Source organism: Lissotriton vulgaris, chromosome 4_1 (assembly GCF_964263255.1).
Source record: "Lissotriton vulgaris chromosome 4_1, aLisVul1.2, whole genome shotgun sequence".
NCBI lineage: Eukaryota > Metazoa > Chordata > Amphibia > Caudata > Salamandridae > Lissotriton > Lissotriton vulgaris.
The window spans coordinates 2,015,664,353-2,015,685,287 of NC_141691.1; the positions used below are offsets into that span (position 1 = coordinate 2,015,664,353).

General features: G+C 43.8%; 1 protein-coding gene and 1 long non-coding RNA gene across 2 annotated transcripts in view; one reads left to right on the forward strand and one right to left on the reverse strand.

Moving 5' to 3' along the window:
• Positions 1–590, forward strand: part of LOC147724883 (uncharacterized) — a 74,103-nt gene extending 73,513 nt beyond the window's left edge. The window contains exon 3 of the long non-coding RNA XR_015310112.1: positions 540–590. This is a non-coding gene — a long non-coding RNA (uncharacterized LOC147724883). The remainder of the gene's footprint in view (positions 1–539) is intronic.
• The window catches only part of LOC147724882 (alanine aminotransferase 2), a 1,140,553-nt gene that overhangs the window by 572,052 nt on the left and 547,566 nt on the right, over positions 1–20,935 (reverse strand). The window lies entirely within an intron of this gene.

A 20,935-nucleotide genomic window follows, 5' to 3' on the forward strand; every position in this document is an offset into this window, starting at 1 on the left:
GTAGTGTTAGCTTTATTTGTGTAACAAGAGAGGGCCATATTATCAAGCCTGGGCGACAAAATTATAGCCACTTTATCGGCAGGAAAGTGGCGATAATGGGTTTGATAATATGCTCTATGGAATTCCAATTGAAGCTCATGTTAGTTGTGAAGGACATCAGACATGAGCTTCGATTGGAATTCCATAGAGCATATTATCAAACCCATTATCGCCACTTTAGCGACACATTCCTGCCGATAAAGAGGCGATAATTTTGTCGCCCAGGTTTAATATTATGGCCCAGAGTGTGTACTGTGCAGCAGCTTCTTTTTAAATTCTATAATTACCTTCGAGCAGTGACAATAGATAGGTTACAACAGTCTGCCAAACTTATCTACAACCTTAATACGCCACTTTTGAGTCACTTTTAACATGGTTAAAGTAATGCAAGGAAAAAATCTCAACTCCAGACTCTGCGACACACATTTAATGTTGTTTTCTCTCTCTTTCTCTCTCTCTCACTCATTGTGACATCATCTCTCTTTCTCTCTTAAACTTAGACACTGCTGTCTGCTTAAGCATGTAGAAGAATTGTTGAAATCAAGTTGTCAATCCAACTGCCTGAAGTGTTTGGCCGCAAGGTTTATACAACGGTAAGCACAGAGGCCTAGATCTACAACTCCTTCATAGAAATGCATTAGAAATAATTCGGCATAACGGGCATAAGTAACGCAGTAGGCACTTCAATATAGACACCACTTGAATGCGGCACTATAACAAGTAAAATGTACCAGGTACACTGCACTCGTAAAACTGTAGTGTAACTTTTATTTATGAAAGGAGAGAGGGCCATATTATCAAACCTTAGCAACCAAATTATCGCCACTTTATCGGCAGCAAACTGCAGCTAAAGGGCCATAATAATATGTTTGATAATATGCTCTATGGAATTCCAATAGAAGCTCATGTTAGATGTGAAGGACATCTAACATGAGCTTCAATTGGAATTCCATAGAACATTTTATCAAACCCATTATCGCCACTTTAGCTGCACTTTCCTGCCGATAAAGTGGCGAAAATGTTGTCGCCCAGGCTTGATATTATGGCCCAGAGTGCGTAGTGTACAGCAGCTTCTCTGTAAAATCTATAATTACCTCTGAGCAGTGACAACAGATAGGTTACAACAGTCTGACAAACAGATCCACAACCTTATTACGCCACTTTTGAGTCACTTTTAACATGGGTAAAGTGACGCAAGGTGCTTGTAAATCTACGTCTGACTTTTCAAGAAAAAATCTCAACTCCAGACTCTGCAACACAGTTTTAATGTTCTTTTCTCTCTCTTTCTCTCTCTCACTCTCTGTGATATCATTTCTCTTTCTCTCTTAAACTTATAGACACTGCTGTCCGCTTCGACGTGTAGAAGAACAGCCCAACTCAAGTTGTGAATTCAACTGCCTGAAATGTTGGCCGCAAGGTTTATACAACGGTAAGCACAGAGACCTAGATCTACAAAGCATTCATAGCAATACATTAGAAATAAGTCGGCATAAGGGGCGTCAGTAACGCAGTAGCCACTTCCATATAGACACCACTTGAACATGGCAGTATAACAGAACTGAATAGAAACAAATCACAGGAACCTGTGTTATGGGAAGCACTATTCACTTATTCACTAAACGTGATAACTTTTTCATTCTTATTCTTCATACATTATCAATCAAATCTTAACATATTGGGTACACCAATCTTGTGTTACAACCAAAATTCATATAAAATTTTCGCAGTCTTGTGAGTCAGACTGCTGCTATAGCCATCACAAAAAACATACACAACATAAAGGTGAAAAAATTCTCATCAAAGCTCTGGTCGCATTTCTTTTCTTCAAGATTGCTTTTATTCTTCTTATTTGTCAGAAGATATATTACTTGAGATTCTTCAAACAACTCTTCATTATTAAACACGTGAAGTCATATCCCAATGCATTTCGGTATGCACCTTCATCAGGGGAATACACTACAAGTAACAAAACATTCAATCATGTAAAGACCAAAACCTTTTTTACAGTCTACAGTCATATCTCAGCTGTTTGATTTTAAATAATACTCAGAAACCAGTCGATCTTCTACTGTGCAAAATATATCCTGTGTGTAATTACCCATCATGCTCGCAAAAGTTCACCCAAAAAATGTCTTGTGACCTTATAATCCAAACCGGAAAAACCAGGAAAAATGTAAAAAAAATGTGAATTTTGTTTTTTTTTTTTTTTTTTTTTTTTATAACAGAACTAAAATGTACGAGGCACACTGCACACGTAAAACTGTAGAGTAACCAAAACTTGTAATGCTTATTAAGCTCATTTACTCACATCTACATAATTCTAAACTCTAATTTTCTTTTATGTTTTGCAGATTACCAATCGGACATCTTTTGGATTCCAATTAACAATTTGTTTATAATATAGTTTGTTGTTAAAGTTATTTTTCCAGTTGCTTCTATTATAGTTATAATTCAGTTTTGTTTACATTTATTGATTTAATAAAAGTTAATTAAAAAAAACTACATCCTTCTTTTATTTTGTGGGGGAGAGGTATGACGGTCCACAACAAAAATAATGTTGAAATACTATAGTAAGATATTCAAGACTAGGATTGTAAACTACTGAGTTCTAAGTAACAGATATAATAAAAATAACGGTGAAGAACTACTAAAATGGTGGTGGACGGAGTACGTAATCAACGTTTGGCGCCTCGACACTACCTTTCAAATAAATTTAGAAAAAATATGATTATTAATATATTAAAAAAAGAACAGCAGCGGATGACACACATGACCTGGAAAAAGAAAGCAACAAATTTACTACCTGAAATAAAGAAAGGTTTGCTTGTTGAACTTCAAGAAAAAGAAAAAAACGTGGACTTCGAAACGAGGCTGCGCATGCGAAGAAAGTACAACTGCTGCACAAAAAAAAGGAAAGTTTTACATACTATAATAGAAATAAAGGGGCATATTATCAACAAAAGGCGATACATTATAGCCGCTTTTATCGGCAGGAAACTGCCGATAAAGCGGCGGTAATGGGCTTGATAATAAGCACTTGTAAATTCCCATAGCAGCCCAGGTTCTGATGTTAACCTGGGCTGCTATGGTTATTCACAAGGGCATATTAACAAGCCCATTATCGCCGCTTTATCAGCAGTTTCTGGCCGATAAAAGCGGCGATAATGTATCGCCTTTTGTTGATAATATGCCCCATTGCTCTTTTTTTACCAGTAAACTTAGGTGCATATTATCAAGGACCGGTGTTAAAATTATCGCCGTTTTATTGGCAGGAAACTGCTGATAAAACGGCGATAATGAACTTTTTAATACAGCCTTGTTATTTCCCATAGAAGCCCATGTTAACACCAGAACATGCGCTTCTATCTGAATTAAAAAGGACGTATTATCAAGCCCATCCTCCCAACATTAATAAAAAACTCCAGACAATGCAGGTACCCAGAGCTGGAAGGTCATTTTACATATTACTGCCCTAGAAAGGTGGTGTTCCCCGTGATGTGTACGGAGAGAGAGAGAGAGAGAGCTCAAAACATATATTTTTTTACACAAATGCAAAAGAAATTACTCCCGAAATTTGCCGCCCCAGGACCTAATGAATAAATGGACTTCTAGTTCTTTCTCACCTTTTCCACCGTTTACAAGTACTGCACGAGTACCCCACCATTTTTTATTTAAAAAAAATCAAAATTGAGCCTAAACATCCATGTACGACCCCCTGAGCAAGCCTAGTGGCTCCGAATGTTTCTAGCCTGCCCCCTTCCCTTATTTCTCAACTTTGTTTTACTGTTTTCTTGTAACTCGGTTCTACCGACGCACAAGATGGCCGCCAACACTTCCTGGTTTCGAGTGTTGACATACAGTTCACAGCCAATCAGCATGCAGCTCGCGCTCGTAATTGAACGGATTTCCGTACGCGTGCTGCACTCAGTCTTTAGATATTGCTATGATTTTACTTGTAATTTTCTCAGAAACTACTGAACGGATTTACACCATTTAACAAAAAGCACAATCTGCGAACTAAACTCTACCTCTCTGCCAAATTTCGTGTAATTCCGTTCAGCCGTTCGGGCTGTAGCCCTGGCTAAATGTCCCTATGAAAAATTGCATGGGGAAAACACGTTTTGGGACCCCCCTTTTTTCTCTGCCCCCGCTTGACGAATCACCCCCTCCTAACTATAACTACCTACTGGCGACCGCCAGTAGGTAATATATATATCAAAATAATTTTCTCACAAAGTGAGAGTAAGAAGAAGGCACTCACCCGACTTGATTTCTTAGATAGGCGAATTTATTAAACAGTTGTTGCCCTATGCGTTGTGGTAATGTGACTCTGACCTTGTTCACGGGGTGATTAGACACGCGAGGGCTGAGAAAAAAGGTGGGTCCCAAAAGGTATTTTCCCTATGTTAATTTCCATAGGAAACTTTAGACAAGCTACAGCCCGAACTGCTGAACGAAATGACACCAAATTTGGCAGACAGGTAGGTCTTGATTCAGAAATGTAGAACTGAGTCACAAGAAAAGAGTAAAACAAAGATAAAAACAAGAAAAGGGGGCAATGTAGAAATACCATGACACCCTAGGCCTACCAAGGTTCCCTAGGGCCCAAAAAAGCTTTTTTTCTAAAATGTCGGTGGAATTTGAGTTGGGATCGTGAATCCTGCTGGGTATTTTTAAAAAAATGTAACGCAGGCTCCCGAGGTTTATTTTAATGAGGCCCTTGGGTGGGCTAGGTCCCAGGGGGATTGACAGGGCCTCTGCAGCCCTGGGGACCGCCACCTCCCCAGGGCTATGCTGATGATGTGCAGGGGGCACGTGGCTCCCCCTGCAGCTCCGGGGTCCCCCACCTTTCTCAGGCTTTTTAAAAAAAGAATGGGTGAGGGGGTCCCACCCCCCATGCTGCCCCGGGGACCGTCACATCCCTGGCGCTTTTTTAATTGTATGCGGGGGCCCTCGACTCCCCTGCAGCCTCGTGGACCCCCACCTCCCCAGGTTGTGTTTATTTAAAAAAATAAAAATAGGTGTGAAGGGGCAAGAGCCCCCCACACACCCGGGAACCACCATCTCCCTGGGGCAATCTTTATTAAAAGTCAGGGGTCCATTAACGTTGGGAGGGGGGCCGCACGGCCCCCCTCCTGGAGCCCTTGATGGCCCTAGGGAGCGCCACCCTGCAGTGTCCCGAGGTGCTCACCCCCGGGACACAGCTGTTTGCTATTGCAGGGCGGGAGCACTGCTCCCGCCCTGTCATAGCAAACGCTGCTTTGCTTCCTTGAAGCGAGAGCAGGGAAACCTGCTCTCGCTTCATTTGCTTTTGAGCAAAGAGAGCTGCATTTCAGCAAAGGGCCGGCCCAGAAGTGGCCCGGGAGGGGGGCCACCCGGCCCTCCCTCCCTCAAAAACATTAAATTAAAAAATAAAATAAAAAAAGAGGTAAAGCCCCGGGGGATGGGGTCCCCAGGGCCAATAGAGGCCTTAGGCCTGGGGCCACCCAGCCCCTTCCTTGAACAATATTTAAAAAAATATATATATGTGGCCATGCCCCGGGGGATGGGGTCCCCAGAGCTCAAAGTGGCCTTGGGAGAGGGGCCGCGAGGCCTCCTTCCCGTTTAAAAAAATACATTTGTAAGAAACAGGGCAGGCCCTGGGGGATGGGTCCCTAGGGCCCCAAATAATGTAAAGGAAGGGGGGCCACACAGCCCCCCTTCTAAAAAAAATTAATTTTAGAAAAGCTGGCCTTGCGCCGAGGCCCCGCCCCCTCCCTGCAGCACTCTGCAAACGCGCCCCCTGGTGCGTTGTAAGTTGGGGAATTAATTCCCCTTCAATACTGAGTGTCCCTGGGAGCCACCAGGTACCTCCAGTATGCGCTACAGGGCTGCGTTGCAGAGAGGTGTTCTGAGGCCACGCACCCTTTTTACACCTCTCTGCAATTCAGCTCTGTGGCGCTTACTGGAGGTACCTGGTGGGCTAGGTGGCTCTCAAGGACCCTCAGGACTCAAGGGGAATTAATCCCCCAATTTATGATGCTTCGGAGCCGCAGTTTGCCTGCCCATATTTACAAAGCCACATAAAGCCACATTGAACCTTGAATGGGTTTTCATGGCCCTTTAAATATAGCCCCATTTCACGCATTACTCTGCTTGAAAGGGGCATTCCATGGGTGTTGCTGTGGGTGCTCCCTCACAGCAACCAAGGATTCTGACGCAGTCCCATAATTTAATTTTGGAAAAGGTGATGGCCAGAGTTTCTGAATGATGCAGAATACTCCTACCCAGTCAAGAGATCAGGGCTTGATCCATCACCGTTTTTTAGCTCACTGCACCATCCCAGCTCAGAACCTGGCTACATGCAAATTAGTCTGTTCCTGTCCCAGTGCATGATGGGAACAGGGCAAACCAAACTACCAAGCCAAATCTTATACTGGGAAGGAGACAAGCTTCCGGGGACCGGTTTCTGGCATTTCAACCGTCGTCGGCCCGGCTTGCTTGAATCCTGATGGTGCAATGAGCTAGGGACTCACGTCTGAGTATACCCTCCCACACATAGGGGTTCATTATGATGGCGGATTCCCCACATTCTCCGGGCCGGCGGAAGCCACCGCCGGCCCGGAGTATGCGGGGAATCCGCCGAGGAGGCCTGAAAGACCCACCGCCAAATTAGGATGGCTGGTGGGTCTCACAATCTGTCCTCCACTTTTCCGCCGCGGTCGGAAGGCGACCACGGCGGAAAAGCATTAACATGGCTGGCGGTGTCTATCAGACACCGCCAGCCATATTAGGATGTAGGGAAAGTAATGCTTTTCCACGGCGGCTTTTCCGCCGTGGAAAAGCATACGGACATTCACTTTGGGGGCCCGTTGTGGGCCCCCTGGGTGAAGGTTGCGTGGGGGGTGCACCCCCCTGCCTTTGCGTGCACGAAGCGGTAGGCACCGCGCGGTGCCTGCCGCTTTGTGCATGCAAATGCACTGCTTTCATTTTTTACATTGCGGCGGGTGCTGCTTCAAGCAGCACCCGCCGCAATGTAAAACATACAGGATGTGACTGCCAGGGTGGCGGTCACATCCTAATTGCCATGGAGGGACCGCCGCTGCCCATGCGGACGGTCCCTCCTACTCAGGGGTAGCGGACGGACGCAAGTCCGTCCGCCATCCTAATCGACCCTTTAGTGTGGATAAAATCAATTTTGGAAAAGGTGATGGACAGAGTTTCTGAATGATGCAGAATACTCCTACCCAGTCAAGAGATTAGGGCTTGATCCATCACCATTTTTTAGCTCACTGCACCATCCCAGCTCAGAACCTGGCTACATGCAAATTAGTCTGTTCCTGTCCCAGTGCATGATGGGAACAGGGCAAACCAAACTACCAAGCCAATTCTTATACTGGGAAGGAAACAAGCTTCCGGGGACCGGTTTCTGGCATTTCAGCCGCCGTCGGCCCGGCTTGCTTGAATCCTGATGGTGCAATGAGCTAGGGACTCACGTCTGAGTATACCCTCCCACACTTAGTGTGGATAAAATCAATTTTGGAAAAGGTGATGGACAGAGTTTCTGAATGATGCAGAATACTCCTACCCAGTCAAGAGATCGGGGCTTGATCCATCACCGTTTTTTAGCTCAATGCACCATCCCAGAACCTGGCTACATGCAAATTAGTCTGTTCCTGTCCCAGTGCATGATGGGAACAGGGCAAACTAAACTACCAAGCCAATTCTTATACTGGGAAGGAGACAAGCTTCCGGTAACCGGTTTCTGGCATTTCAGCCGTCGTCGGCCCGGCTTGCTTGAATCCTGATGGTGCAATGAGGTAGGGACTCACGTCTGAGTATACCCTCCCACACTTAGTGTGGATAAAATCAATTTTGGAAAAGGTGATGGACAGAGTTTCTGAATGATGCAGAATACTCCTACCCAATCAAGAGATCAGGGCTTGATCCATCACCATTTTTTAGCTCACTGAACCATCCCAACTCAGAACCTGGCTACATGCAAATTAGTCTGTTCCTGTCCCAGTGCATGATGCGAACAGGGCAAACCAAACTACCAAGCCAATTCTTATACTGGGAAGGAGACAAGCTTCCGGGGACCGGTTTCTGGCATTTCAGCCGTCGTCGGCCCGGCTTGCTTGAATCCTGATGGTGCATAGAGCTAGGGACTCACGTCTGAGTATACCCTCCCACACTTAGTGTGGATAAAATCAATTTTGGAAAAGGTGATGGACAGAGTTTCTGAATGATGCAGAATACTCCTACCCAGTCAAGAGATCAGGGCTTGATCCATCACCGTTTTTTAGCTCACTGCACCATCCCAGCTCAGAACCTGGCTACATGCAAATTAGTCTGTTCCTGTCCCAGTGCATGATGGGAACAGGGCAAACCAAACTACCAAGCCAATTCCTATACTGGGAAGGAGACAAGCCTCCGGGGACCAGTTTCTGGCATTTCAGCCGTCGTCGGCCCGGCTTGCTTGAATCCTGATGGTGCAATGAGCTAGGGACTCACGTCTGAGTATTGAAAGGGGCATTCCATGGGTGTTGCTGTGGGTGCTCCCACACAGCAACCAAGGATTCTGACGCAGTCCCAGAATTTGCAAGGTTTAGTAAACCTGGGAATGCGTCAGAGTCTTACGCCTCCGAGGGGGAGGCATAAAAGTGTTGCACAGAGGAGAAATACGTTTATTTCTCCTTGTTTTTTGCTCTTTCTATGTGTGCCGCATTAGGAGGGAAACACCATTGATTATTGTTTATGTGCAGGAAGGCATCCTTTCCTGCACATAAATAATCATCCCTGCAACGCAGGCACTTTGCACCGTGGTGCAAAGATACCTGCATTGGCTCTAGGCAGCCAGTTGTCCACCAGTGCAGACTAAAGCAGAGGGATGTGTCATATTGCTGTAAATAGAACACATCCCTGCACTTTCCTAAAGAAGCAGCTCAGTGAAGCAAGATGGCTTGCAGAACCCTGCTGCATAATTTTCTCATAAATATGCCCCATCATTTCCAATTAAATCTACAAAATATTGATTACAAATAATAATGCTAGTAAGGGTAGGATTTTAGAAATCTTGTTCAAAAAGCAATATTAATAAAACACATTTGTTTATTTAAATTAGTTAATTATTTAAGAAACACTTATGATTATTTAATGTGATGTCACTTTTTGTAATTAGTTCTATGTTAAAAAATATTTGTAAGTATCTTACATTAAAATGTTTTATATTATTCATTTGAATTAATACACTTCTATTTATTTACTCTAATAGTAACATAACACTCATGAATTCAGTCGAAGATGTCTCCACCCTTTAAAATCAGAGGGTGAGATATGTAAGTTAGAACTTAGGTGTAAATCTGCCCTTAAAGTGGTGAGTAGCTACAAAAAGTACATTTACATAGGTACAGGAGTAGATCTATCTATGAGTAAATTTACACACGTTAATTAAACTTTGAGAATAGACTCCTATAATCGCATCAGGTCTACCAAATGACCGGTGCTCACTTATTAAAACATATTATTGCATTGATTATAAGCCGTCATGGAACCAACATCTGTATCGAGAGTGCAAACAGTATCTAGCAGAAAATAAGCTGAAATACTCACTGGCATGGGGAACTCCCACTGTCGCAGCTGGAAGGGACGCATAGGACTCTGGACTGATTACTGGCAGAGGCAACACTTCTCAGGGAAATCCAACCCCTGCATTGGAGAGTGACACAGAGGCACGAATATGAACAATGAACTACCTAAAGAAAACGTGCTGTTTCTGGCTAGTACTAACGGAATCATGCTATACTGAAGGTGCATTCAATTCAGGGCAAGGAAAGCTGGGCAGGCACTGGAAGGGGAGGTTTTAATGCACAGACAGGGAAACACCAGAGGCAGCAGGCACTACTGAGCGCCCACCATTCATCAGTAACACTAAAAGAGGCACTATATTGATTATAAAATGTTCACCAAGTCTTTGGGGATAAGACTAGACCATCTTCTACCTGACCTTTTAGGTGAAGAACAGTCTGGCTTTGTTAAAGGTCGTTACATCACGGATAATATCAGGCTTTTGTTTAATATTCTTTCAAAGTCATCTCATCTCCAACATTCCCTTGCCGCGATAGCCCTGGACGCTGAGAAGGCATTTGACAGGGTTGAATGGCCTCATCTCTTCCACACTCTAGGTTGGTTCGGGTTTAGGGTTTGACCCTAAATTTACTTCTCTTGTCTCATTATTATACTCTCACCCACGTGCTGCAGTTTATGCCAATGGCCAAATCTCTCCCTACTTTGACCGGGACAGGGGAGTCCGTCAGGGATGCCCCCTTTCACCCTTTCTTTTTAATCTTGCTTTAGAACATTTTTTATCCAGGCTACGCCAGAATCCTGACATTCATGGCTTTCAGACCACGGAATCCTCCATTAAACTTGCTGCATATGCAGATGATATTCTACTCTTCGTCCCCAATCCCACGGTCTATATTACTGCTTTCTTGGAGGAAGTACGACAATATTCCTCAATCTCTGGCTATAAGCTTAATAACGATAAATGTGAGATCCTCCCCCTGACAAAATTCACCTTCAAATCTGACTTCAGCGCCTCTAATTTTACCTGGAGCCCTTCTCACATTAAGTATTTAGGATTGTATATTACTCCTTCTATCCATGACACTGTTTCGCTCTGCCTTACTAATTGCACTCAGAAAATTTCTGACCTCACAGCCCGGTGGCATCCTCTTTACCTGTCTTGGTGGGGTCGTTTAGATACCGTTAAAATGATGTTGTCCCCCATTGTTTTATACACAATCTCCAATATCCCTGTCTCTATCCCAGCCAAATTTTTAAAGAAAATTAATTCAGTTTTGTCCTCCTTTTTATGGCATAAATCGAAACCCAAAATGTCCCTTGCAAGGCTCATTCGCCCCACCTCTGAAGGAGGAGTTAATTTTCCTGACTTTCCGGCTTACCATAAGGCTTTTTTGTTGCGCCAGGCTTTCTTCTGGCTGCAGGACCCTGATTCCCCTTCTCCCCTATGGACCAAGGTTGAGCGCCTTTTCCTTTCCCTTTTTCTTTTGCTGAATATATCTCTTTCTCACGTAAACCCTTTTCGATTCCCACTCCCATTCGTAAATTCACTGTCAAACTCCTCTTATCCTCGAAACCTCCCCCCCTACAAATATTGCTGATTTTCTCTCGTCCACTATCTGGCATAATAAATACCTTTTAATCCGAGGTAAACCCATTTATTGGAGTTCTTGGAGATCCAAGGGATTTATCTGGATATCGCAGCTCTTTTCATAATCCACCAGCCAGCCTTTCCACACCTTGCGTTCGACCTTTAAGTTACCGTCCTCCTTTGCTCCCAAATATCTTCTCCTTAAAGTAGTGGTCATGGAGGTTTATACAAAACTCTTGTTGGCACCCCTTCTTCTATTTCACCTGACCTCACCCTCCAACTTCACTCTATTCTGCAACCTCTTCCTAAAGCTTCAGTTATTTACAAGCACCTCCATGCACATACACTTCCCAGACCCAAATCCACGGTGGAGGAGCATTGGGAAAATGACCTTTCTACATCATGGCCAATATCTCTGAGGGACAAGATTTGGACAAAGGTTCGTAAACCTCTAGATCGGCATCCTTGACTCAATCTCTATTTTTCACATATAATCGATTGCTCCATACTCCATTTATACTCCACAAGCGATTCCCTACCACCCCTGATGTATGTTGGTCTTGCTCCTCACCCAATGCCACTCTTTTTCATATGCTGTTTCTCTGCAAGAATGTACATGCCTTTTGGTTGCTGGTTTGGGCACAAATCAATGTTATTTTTCATACTTGTATTCCTTTTTCTCCCACTCATGCCTTTTTGGGAAGTCTTTCTCCTTGTTGGGACGAGACTGGCCTTTATGTTCGTGTTGTTGATTTATTACTGGCTGTTGCATTCCAACAAATAACTATTAATTGGAAGTCTTCCTCTACTATTACTTTCAAAGCTTGGTGGTATAATGTTTGTCATAACCATAGACTTGACACTGCTTTTGTTTTTCCTGCCCAGATGGCAGCTAAACATGCAGATTTATGGCTTCCTGTTACAATGTATTTGGATAGTTGTACATCTCGTTCCTATTGCCCAAGACCTGCTCAGCAGGAAGTTTCCAAACCCCCTTGATGCCCTTTTTTCATTCCCCTTTCTTTGTTAACATGATTTCCTGCGTAACCTCACTTGCATTTACTTTTATTTTATATTTACTGTACCCTTTCCTTTACTTTTATTGCCCATGCTAAGTTTACAGTTGTTACTTCTGTATCTACAATGTATTATGATTTTTCTTCCTAGGTTCTCCTTTCCCTCCCCCCCTCCCCTTTTTCTTCCCTCACAATTTCTTTACTGTATTATGTATTCATGCCTTTTATTATGATCAATAAACCTTTCTTGAACTATAAAAAAAAAAAGGGCACTATGTTCCTCTAGGAAAATGTTATGGGTCAAGGGTGCAAGTAGCGCTTCATTTTTACCAGTGGCTGCAGCTGACGTATACCGGCACTCTTTTTTGGGAACCAGGAGTTATATTTTGTCCACAGAGAAAAGTGCCAAGAAAAGGGAGAAGGAGACAAAGATTGCTGTGAAAGTGTGACAAAGAAAGGAAGCAAGGAAGACAACAGCCTGAAGGACTGAGCTAAAGTGATAGGAAGACTAATGTGTGGAAGTGAGAGGCAATAGGTATGAGGTGGAATCAAGACAAGGAAGTCTTAACATCCAAAAGAAAGAAATAGGAAGTATTTGGTGGTGGAAGAAAGAGATAGGAGTGGAATCAAGGACGGGCAACCTTGGAATTCAGGAGATAAAGAGACAGGAAGTGTTTGGTGGTGGAAGAAAGGGGTATGATTTGGAATAAAGTCCAGAGAGCCATATTGTCCATGAGATAAAGTGACAGGAAGTGTTTGGTGGTGAAAGAAAGAAGTATGCTTTGGAATAAAGATCAGAGATCTGTCATATTCATAAGATAAAGAAACAGGAAGAGATTGGTAATGGAAGAAATAGGCAGGAGGTAGAATCAACAATAGGCAATCATGATATTTCCAAGATAAAGAGACAGGAAGTGTTTAGTGGTGGAAGAAAGAAGTATGATTTGGAATAAAGACGAGATATCCATGGTATTCACGAGGTAAAGAGACAGGAAGTGTTTAGTGGTGGAAGAAAGAGAGAAGAGGTGGAATAAAGAACAGGCAATCATGGTATTCAGGAGATAAAGAAACAGGAAGTGTAGGGTGGTGTTAGAAAGAGGCATGAGGTAGAATCAAGAGTAGCAAGCCATCTCTGATATTCAGGAACTGAAACCTGTAAAATAGAGCTCGGCTGGATAAGATCGGAATGCTAGACAAATATTTGCTTTATGGATATAGAATTCGAAGAAATATAAAAATGTTTAAGATCTTTTCACATGAGTATACACAATATTCTGTAAACATACAGACACGCTATTAAGAATAAAGGTAAAGCTCGGTGAAGACCTGCTCATAATCACAACAAATAGTTTAGTAAAACTGTATTCGGGGCTTATTTATGGGCCTTTGTGTCACTTTTGCTCCACTGGTGTGTCACTTTCTGTGACACACCAGCAGTGTAAAAAATGTGCCATGTTGCAACATATTTACAAAGTGACGCATCTCGGTAGATGTGTCACTATATAAACCCCTGCGCTACATTATACCTGTACCATGTATAATGTATGCAGGAAGGGGCGTTCCGACGCAAGAAAGGGTTGTAGAAGTGACGCAGTGAAATTTATTCGATTTCACTGCGCCACTTCTATGACGCAAATGCGTCAATGTCTTATGCCAGCCTCCTGGCAGGTGTTAGACTGGCGCAGGCACATTTAACATGGGACTTCCCCATGTGTAATGACCCATTGCTGGAGTTGCATCACTTTTGTGACACTCCAGCAATGCCTCATTTTTGCACCTACAGATATGTCAGAAATACTGACATATCTGTAACTCCTTACGACATGACGCGTCATACTGTAAATAAGATGCATCATTGGTGTTGCAATGAGGACGCAATTAAAAGTGACGCATCAATATTTTCTCCCAGCGATGTATCACATTTCATAAATCAGGGCCAATGTATCTTTTGGTTCCTTCCTGTCTACACAAACTTTAAAAGCCGACTACTGGTTAACAATTATTTTCAATTCCTTCTGTGCCCAATTTTAAGTTTAACAAAGTTTTTCTGCCTCTAAGATAGAGTTTAAAGGTGCCAATGTTGTATTGTATTTTATTTTCAAATAAAATAAACAGTCCCAAACGTTTACCGTGCTTACTACAGAACATAGTACATTACAGTGATTATTATCAACATTTACCTGCCACAGCCAGGATTAGCCCAGCGCGTCCCTGATTGATATCTATACTAATATAATAAAGAGAGAGCCCAAACCTTTGAGGCGGGTAATCTCAGGAACCACAGCACCAATCACAACACCCAATACAGCGTTGGAAAGGGCAGTTGCAGCAGAAGGACATAGGCTATGCAGACGCCCACCATATACATTTAAAAGGTAAAAGAACCGTGCCAGCAAACCCTATAAATATACCATGTACCCCAAAACCCAAGCCAGCAAAGTAGTCCCTTGTGGGCATGTCTGCGTTGTGCTGTGGGCGTGTGCTGTGGAAGTGTGCTGGGGGTGTGACAAATGCTGGGGGCACGTTCCGCCCTTCATGCCATGTCTCATATCGTGTGCTGTGGGCGTGTGCTGGGGGCGTGGGCGCTTGCGAGGCGCGGGATTACGGAAAAAAGAAAGCGAGCGATGTGCCCAATATTTCATTGTTTTTCTTCCCAGGTTCTGTACATTCCAGCTCCGGGTGTGCTTGCCCCGCGCTCCCAGTGACGTGCACCTGCTTTACTGTATGGAGGTCAGGCATGGCGCTATTCACAAGGGCCGGAAGGAGCGCAAACAGGGGCCATTGTGCAGGAAATGTAATCTCGCCTTAACTTCCGGTGACACCTGGAGCGCACACTGGAGATTTTCCACTTCTGTTGCGCACAGGCCTCGCGCCACGCACATCCGGACACAAGGCCCGCCTCCACGGAAATAGCAAAAAAGGGACTATCCCTCCCCCCGGAGATATGTGATGATATTCCGCAAACCAACATCCTGCATACCATCACTCTGCAATTTTTATAAGACAGGACTATTACTCCGCAAAGACATAATTTCTAATACTTTTACAACGCATATGACTTTATCACGCATGCCATTATAACGCAAATGCATGTGTGGTAAAGTCATATACATTGTAAAAGTACATTATTAAAACATCAAATATATGTTTGTATATATGTGTATTTATATATATACACATTTTTTAATTTAATTAAAACATTTATTCTTTTAAATTGCATTGTTTATATTATTTTTATTTATTATTTTGTTTTATTACCCTTTACACCCTAAAAACGAATCCCACCCTGCTCCATTTAAATACCCCTGCACCCCATAATCATAACCCACCCTTACTCCCTAAAATACCCCAACACCCTTAAACACTAACCCATCTTAACCCTATAAATATACCATGTACCCCAAAACCCAAACCTATCCCTAAACCCTAAAAATACCCCTGTACCCCAATACCCAAACCTAGCCCTGAACCCTATAAATACCCCTGTACCTCTAAACCCAAACCTACCCCTGAACCCTAAAAATACCCCTGTACCCCAAGCCCTGAACCCTAAAAAATACCCCTGTACCCCAAAACCCAAACCTACCCCTGAACCCTAAAATACCCCTGCACCCCAAAATCCAAACCTAGCCCTGAACCCTTAAAACACCCCTGTACCCCAAAACCCAAACCTCCCCCTGAACCCTAAAAAAACCCTGTACCCCAAAAACCCAAACCTAGCCCTGATCCCTAAAAATACCGCTGTACCCAAAAACCCAAACCTAGCCCTGAACCCTTAAAATACCCCTGTACCCCTAAACCCAAACCTACCCCTGAACCCTAAAAATACCCCTGTACCCCAAAACCCAAACCTAGTCCTGAACCCTAGAAATACCCCTGTACCCCAAAACCCATACCTATCCCTTAACCCTAAAACGACCCCTGTACCCCATAACCCAAAACTATATCTGAACCCTTAAAATACCCAAACACCCCAAAATATATACCTCAGTACCTCAAAACATATACCCCTATACCCATATTTACCTTATCCAAACATTTAAAAAAAACATGCTTTTACCATTCATGCTTTCACAACTAATTTCGTTGTAAATGTATGCGTGGTAAAAGCATATAAAATGTAATGCCATGCGTTATAATGGCATTGCGGAGTCATGGTACTTTCGTAATGAAAGTATGCAGAGTGATGGTATGTGGAAAGAAAGTTACGGAATAATGGGTGTTACCCCTCCCCCCCCGTAAGTACATTGGTGGCACGGTGGCCCACATCTCCAGCAACATACTCATATTTTTCCACCACCCATTTGAAAAATGCACAGGTCTCTCTCATTGATGGGCAGCACTGACATACACTTTTAGACACACCTCCTGCCACAAGTTCTAGAATTGCAACCTTTAGAGCTGGGGAGCTACGTTCGAATCTCGGCATCAGCTCAACATCCTGTGATTCCAGGCAAATCGCTTTGTCTCCCCGGGCCTACCACAAAAGAATGTGTTCTTCTGTAATGTAAATTGTGCTCATGCCATGTTGTCGAGTTCGCGCTATATAATATTGCAAGGAAAAATAAAGTAGGGAAACTCGAGTTCACACACTACTGAACGCGCACTCTTAAGTGCATCCGCAGTGCACTGTGAATCGGAGCGTTTCACAGGCCTGTCACAGATAAGAAATGCTATCAAAACGAAATCCTACAAAACAATATACTACTGGCCGGCAGCAATTCATACCCGGACAACGTCGGGACGGGCTGCTAGTATATTAATAAAGTAATTATGAGTGCAGCTCTCGTGATTTACACCTATGATTAATTTCATATCGCAGATTCAGGGGGTACATCTCAGTGAATCTGTGGATATATACATCTATGCCAATATTTCCCTTCTAAAAGTCCACAATCCAGAGGTTCCCACTTGCTCATACTGACATGGGGAGAATTGTACTATTACCAAATATTATCAGTTGTATCAGAGACTGACCCTTAGGGCCATGTGGGCTTTCCCAACCTGCCTATTTACATGAGATTCTTGAGAGGACCATCTCAAGGGATGTGGTCGCATCACTCCGAGGCCACAACTAGAACTGATGTCTTTCCCTGACTGATCATCGGCTGTATTTAAATGGAACTATTTTTTCCTAAAGATTATTTCTTCCACAAATTGATTTTAGTAGCGTTGGCTGTAGTGTCATTCATACATACTCAAGCCCCGTGCGGATCAGTTTGAGTCTGGCCTATCTTCACTAAAATAGTGATGTACAACATTCTATCTTAGTTCCGTTCTCATTGGCAGAAAGTACCCCTCTGATAACAATGCTGCTGGTAAGTCAGCCCAGAATAGGAGGACATCAGTTACTGATTTAAGTAACTCCCAAGTCACTCTGACTAGGCAACATGTATACAGGTATCCACTTGTTAATGTCCTGATGATGATCCTATATCTTTTGTAGGATCGAAACACCATCGACTTGTTGTACGCTTTATACACCTCTTTATTTAATACTTATTATGTGTAATAGTGTCTCTACTATAATTTCTTTGTCCTACCAAAATGTGTCTCATACAAAGAAGTTGGATACAGGCTTGTGTCCCACTTTATTTGTTTCTTGCTGAATTTTGTGTATATTTAAGCAACTATATATTACAAACACCTGTCCGGCTGGACAGCTGTAAAATATAGAACTGATTGGATCTATATTTATTGTTTGCTCTCATTAATCCTTGTCTAGAGACCACTGTCTTTAGAAATAATTGATTACCCAAAGTCCCTGACCAACTTTATTTGGGTTCCCTTGTTCTTCATACCGTAACTCCACGCTCTGGCATTTTCTGGTAGATATCCCCCATACTGACATATGTGTTCCTATTGCTTTAACGCCAGTGCTTCTTGTGAAACTGTCTCATCATGCACTGGTGTGCTATACAGCTGTACCTGGGAGCTGTCAACACTTTATTCACTATTGTACATTTGCACATTTCTTGCTTCTTGCAGTAGAAGAGTAGCCTCAGTTTGAAAGCTGGCAACTAAAAGCGTGGCTTTGGAACAGTGACTCAGCTGTGTACACATGAACTTTATCGCATTTCCAAGGGCATCTCGTATCTTTTCCAAATGAACGTTCTGCAATCTGCCTCATTAGATACGTTTTCTTAAAGTACACTTTTTGATCACATATTTAGGTTCCATAGACCTGTACTGAGTGAAAGTGCATGTAATGGTGATAATTTCATTGCATTGAACATTATGCTCTAAATTACCACATGCTGTAGGGAGAACTCTGGTCAGTTGAAATGACTACTATCTTCTGATTATTATCTGCTAACGCTGCCTGCTGTTTTTGTACTAAACACAAGTTAGACCATTGGGCTTCTCAACATGTTGGCGGAGATTTACTAAGATTTTGTGCCATGTTTGTATCAAAAAAATGCAGCGAAATCTTTTTATCCAAAACCCAGAACTATGACTACAATTTAAAGAGGTAGGTTATTTCAAAGTGAACTTAGGAGAGAATTTCAAATAGTCATGGAAGATAGGGCTGCAAGGGATGATAGACTATAAGGGAGGCTTGTGGAAATGCAGAAAGACCCCAGACTATTCAAAACCCAGCGGCTAAGCTCTCCCTCAATCTTTCACCCCACACTGAAATCACTCAGTAACTCAAAGAGCTCTGCTGACTCACAGTCCACAAGTGAGCACTCTTCAAACGCCTAAAGAACACATACAAAGTCTGAACTGGACTCCTACTCGCACAATTCCCCCCAGAGCTAGCATCTGCACTAACAGATCCAGCAGTTGTTCCCTCTCCTGCCTCCTAGAGACCTGCCTCTGCACATCAGAGCCGCTTCCTCACTCCTTGAATTCCACAAGAAACTGAAGACCTGCTTTTCGTGTAGCTCTAACCCTGGCTCGGCCCATACAGCTCCTGCTTCAGCACCAGAACACCTCCCAGGTGAGTTGTGTACTTTACAAGTTATGTTATGTTAGTGCTATTTGTATTGCGCACGGCTGCTCCAGCGAAGGAGCGTCCCGGCGAAGGAGCGTCAAGTGCACTTAATATAACATAATGTAACATAATAACATAACATATTGTAACGCAGGGGTGTCCAACCCGTTGATTACGAGCTACAGGTAGCTCGCGAAGGACCCGTGAGTAGCTCACGCCAGTAGCATCGCACTTTAGTAGCACATTAACATTGTTAGAATAGTTCATTTTTTTTTTTCAGTTCAATGCCGGGAAAACCGAGGTGCTTTTCAACAGTGGCTTGAGGATCCCCCGTCCGTTCCCTGGCAATTTCTGGCCCCCGGAAACAGTTTCTAATGTTCAGCCCGCAGTCTCTGTCCGCAACCTAGGGGTCATGCTCGACCACAAGCTCAGCATGGAAACCCATGTTCAGAAAACCTCTGCCTGCTGCTATGCCATTCTGCGCTCTTTAAGGAAGGTTCTGCCCCTCCTACCCACCCAGGCTCGTGCTCAAGTAGTTAGATGCACTATCCTGAGCAGGTTGGACTATTGCAATGCCCTCCTGCTCGGGGCCCCGGAGTATCTACTTGACAGACTCCAAAGAGTCCAATCTGCGGCAGCAAAACTGGCCTTGGGGCTCCCGAGGCGATCCCATGGACCATCTGCCTTGGCACAATTGCACTGGCTCCCTCTTAGACAGAGAGTGCAATTTAAGGCCCTCTGTATTGTTTTTAGGGCCCTCCATTGCTCCGGCCCAGCCCCCTTACAATCCAAGTTTGTGTGGTATGTCCCCACTAGACATCTCCGCTCCTCTGATGCCAAATTGGTAGTTACCCCCAGATTCAAGAAGGTCAGATCTGGAGGCAGATCTTTTGAGGTCACCGCCGCCAGACTCTGGAACACCCTCCCCACTGAGATCAGACACACCGAGGAACTCCTACCTTTTAGAAAAAAGGTTAAAACTTGGCTCTTCCCGGGCTAGCCCACGCCCACCTCTGTTCCACCCCTCAACTCCCCCTCAGACTCTGTCAGCGCCAGGATGCCTGCAATGGCGACAGTTTGCGCTCTACAAATTCTTAAAATAATAAATAATAATAATAATATGTAGAAGTTGCCCGCCCTCACCCAAGCCAGTTGCTCAGATTGGCTTAACTGAGCTTAGCTGGAGCGTGGCGGGCCAAAGAGAATGACGTTGTTCCTCCAGTCCCTGCACCACCTGCCTTTCACACCCTGGCCCTGCGCTTTTCGTCCAGTACCGGTGCGGAGAAGCAGATGTGGCAGAGTGGAGCGGCCGGTGCAGGAAAGCATGCAGGTGGCACAAGCAGTATTGAACTACTATCGGGACCTGCTCCACCGGCCTTGTTCAGCCTGTCAGCAGTTTGACTGGAGCAGCAGATAAAGCTTAAGGAGTCCTGCGCTGGCCCGATCAGCTCCACACCCGTAGCGAGCCCCTGCCCAGGCGAGGCAGTGCAGTGGCAGTCCAGTGGCAGTCCAGGGCACATGAAACCATTAAAAAAAGAAAACGGAGTGAAACACTGTGTTTTAATTAAGCCTGAAGGAATTAGTGTATTTCAGCTGGGTAGAAGTTGGGGAAAGATACAAGGTTGAACTATGGTAGTTGCTTCTGGCCAAATTATCACTTTTTTCATGAATTAATTTCGAGTACTTTGCAGAATGCTGTGTACAAAGCAATACTTGACTTCAAATGCTAATGATCACAGTGTGTAAAAGGGTATACATGGTCTCAGATGCTGCAGACTGCTTCTTACT